Genomic DNA, 3849 nt, shown 5'->3' on the forward strand with positions numbered 1-3849 from the left:
GTGGCAATTTCTACCGCCTCTTGGATAGTTTTTGGATTCGCAGAGGTTATGTTTCCCCTAATTTCTGGAGATAACCCCCAAATGTACCTTTCTATTCGAACCTCTTCTGATGACACCAGATGTGGCACAAGGTTTGCCAACTCATGAAATCTTGTTGTATACGCAGAGATATTGTCTCCTTTCAWTTCGAGGTTCCACAACTCCATTTCCAATTTTTGGAGTTCACTCCTCGGACAGTATTCGTCCTTTAGCAGTTTCTTAAACTCTTCCCAGGAAAGTCGGTTAGCCGCTTCTCAACCTCTGGTTTGAATTATAGTGTTCCACCAAGTTAGTGCCCTTCCTTGCAATAGGTACGCCGCATACTCGACCTTATTCCCTTCGGTGCACTTGCTAATGTGCAGAACAGACTCCATACTCTCGAGCCATGATAATAATTCTACTGTTCCTTTGGTTCCATTAAATTCCTTGGGGTTACAAGCTCTGAAAGTCTTATAAGTACATTCTCGCGGAGGTCTAGATTCAGAGTTTGAAGTCTGGTTGGCGTTCAATCCAGCAGCCACTTGGCTGACTATATTGGGTAGTGCAGCACGAAGTTGGTCAGATATGAGTTGCGCTATATCGGGGTTCTCCCTCCTTGGCGGCATTTCTTTGGATCCTAATCAAAATGGAATTCATAAGTTTGATGGTAGAGCAAGGGTAATAGCATCCCAGATATTTCTATGGTACCCAAGAGTGTTCTTCGTGTGGAGGGTAAACAGTCATTATCAAAACCAAGATAGAGTAAACTTCATTCTAACAATAAGTTGACATAATAAGCATTCTTCAAAAGGTGCCATGCATTGAAATTGGATGATGAGTACAAAACAGGGTTTCCAGCAATCAGAACAAGAGTGAGTATCTTATTCTGAAATATACTTCTTAGAATAACATCCAACCTATAGGTATTCCTAATGCCAACATCATCATGCTACAAACAAACAGGCATTTATACAACCTCCTAATTTCACGCCGGGCTGCAGCCGTAGCCTCTCTGTTCCTTATTAGGCTCTCATGATGTGCTTCCATTACATCGGACAAGTTGTTGAGGATGTGATGTTGATAACTCAATCGAGTCTTGTGTACTTGTGTGTCTGCTGCAATCCTTCTTACCCACTCTCTTTCCGTTGGATTCATTCCTTGAGGGTAAGACGCAGGTATCTCAATCACAATCTGAGTCATTCTGTTTCCTTCATGAGGTCGGGATGACTCCCCTTCGACCCTCTGTGAATTCTCAAATGTCACCCTCTGTGGCAGTGGGACTCTCTTCCTAGGTGTGACCCTGGTTCTTGGACCGTGATAGGTTTGTGGCGGAATGTCGGGTACTGGCTCTGTCGGGGGTAAGTAGGACACCTATGGTGTGTCAGCAGCATCACTTGTAGCCGTATCCTGGTCATACGGGTCCACTCCTTCGTTGCAGTTCAAGTTCCTTCTGGAGCGACCGACTACATATCCAGATTCGTCGACGGAGTATTCGCTTGGATCATAAGACATTTTTAGAGATTTGCGACATGGACAGCCTTGGTTACTAAAGTGCATCGTCTAGCATAAGCTTAGTGATTCAAATAGAAACTTCTAAATAAAACTAAGTCATGAAAGCATACTATATCCTCTGGTTTAACCTCTGTTTATACTACCAGAGCTTTTGTTGCAACATCAACACTTAGAAAAATTCTAAGTAATTCGTCCATCGATCCTCTGGTTCTTCTATTTGTCCTTACCAGAGCTTCTGGTTGCGAGACCAGAGCCTCTGTAGAAATATCTATACTTAGAGAAATTCTAAGAATCCTTCCATCGATCCTCTGGTTCTTCTATTCGTCCTTACCAGAGCTTCTGGTTGCAAGACCAGAGCCTCTRTAGCAATATCTATACTTAGAGAAATTCTAAGAATCCTTCCATCGATCCTCTGGTTCTTCTATTCGTCCTTACCAGAGCTTCTGGTTGCGAGACCAGAGCCTCTGTAGCAATATCTATACTTAGAGAAATTCTAAGAATCCTTCCATCGATCCTCTGGTTCTTCATTGGCTCTTGGTCAGCGCCTCTGGTCTTCTTGACCAGCGCCTCTGGTCCTACATGGACACTCAACAAGAATCGAGCACTTCAATTTCCATCACCTCTGGTCTTCTTGACTAGCGCCTCTGGTCCTACATGGACACTCAACAAGAATCGAGCACTTCAATTTCCATCACCTCTGGTCTTCTTGATGAGCGCCTCAGGTCCAATAAGGACACTTAGCGAGCAATCAAGCATTCTAATTTCCTTTTCCTCTGGTCTTCTTGACTAGCGCCTCTGGTCCTACACGGACACTTAGCGAGAAATTGAGCATTCTAATTTCCTTTGCCTCTGGTCTTCTTGACCAGCGCCTCTGGTCTTCTTGACCAGCGCCTCTGGTCTTCTTGACCAGCGCCTCTGGTCCTAGGAAACGGATAATCTTAAAAAGTGCAACAAAACTCATGCTTTTTACAATAATTTCATTTGCTGGAGCATACCTTTGTTAAGATCGATTAAGTTTTTCTCATTACATATAAATTAAGCATAGGTGATCAGGCTCTGATTAAGCGATATGTAACAATGTGACCCGCTTTAAAACATAGAAATTTCAGATTTCATGAAATCTATTTGGAAAATTTTTAGTTATAGTCGATGGTTTCTAAAGAAAACCAGCGTTCTCTATAACTGAGGCTCTGATACCAAATCTGTCACACCCCRCTAAAGCRGAAAYACGAGATGCTAACAGACAAGCGGGTCATAGCAACAGTTTATTAATAACACTATTACAAGTTGTTTTAAAACAAAACGGTTCATCGACATAACATGAGTTAAAATTTACACAACGTTCATAATAACACCAAAAGCTTGACTTAATCGATCTTGGCCCAAGTATGCTCCCATAACATCCAAACCACTCACTTAGAACATGAAAAGCATGGAATAAAAACAAGGTCAACTACAAAGAGTTGGTGAGTTCACGGGTTTTCACATGCACAAAATCATTTCAATGCATAAACCAAGTAATAGCAAACTTATGCGAAATCTTTGCACTTAATAAATGTAAATCCCTCGCGATGTAACACTTGAGACGCTACTGAGCCTTACTTGACCAATATGCCCCATTAATTTTCAAACAACCAGAAGTAGCCCGTTCACTACTCTGGTCCCACGGTTCGATAAAGCACTAATTCAGYRRTGGTCCAAATTCCACATGATTAGGCTAGAAAACATAGGTAATTGTGCACCCCTTTCTGGGTGGGACTGTCAACACAATAGCGGCTATCCACAATACCACGGTCCGGGAATGTAACCGAGTTAACAAGTAGCATGTACGGACGGGGACTTTAATTTGGAAACATATACTCTCAAGCGCATAAATTTAGCATTTGTTCTAAGTGCAAAAACAATTATCAAAAGTGAAACATAACGAACCCGACTAAGCAGTTCCTTAGCCCAAGAGGTTCCAAGCAAAGCATGGATTAAACAGTTCTTTAGTTCCAATATTTCAGTATGCAAAGTTTGCTCAATATCATGCTTTTTCCCAGAAAATATAAAAAGCATTAAAAGTGGGGCCGTGAGAACTCACCTGCTTTGCGATTATCCGGATGATTCCTTAAGGACTTGCTATGCTCGTTCGCACTTTCTAACAGACCAAACCAGCGCTATATTACTTAACAGTTTCTTGCCTAAGGTAGAGCACAGTTGTTTTCAACGCCAAGCCATCAAGTGTTTTCATAACATAAAGCCGATTTAATTATTTATTAAAAAGGAACCTTCCAAAAACCACTTAATGACATCATCAAAAGTCATCCTAAAACAATG

Source organism: Cynara cardunculus, unplaced genomic scaffold, assembly GCF_001531365.2.
Source record: "Cynara cardunculus var. scolymus isolate 2C unplaced genomic scaffold, CcrdV1 Un_Scaffold_3486, whole genome shotgun sequence".
NCBI lineage: Eukaryota > Viridiplantae > Streptophyta > Magnoliopsida > Asterales > Asteraceae > Cynara > Cynara cardunculus.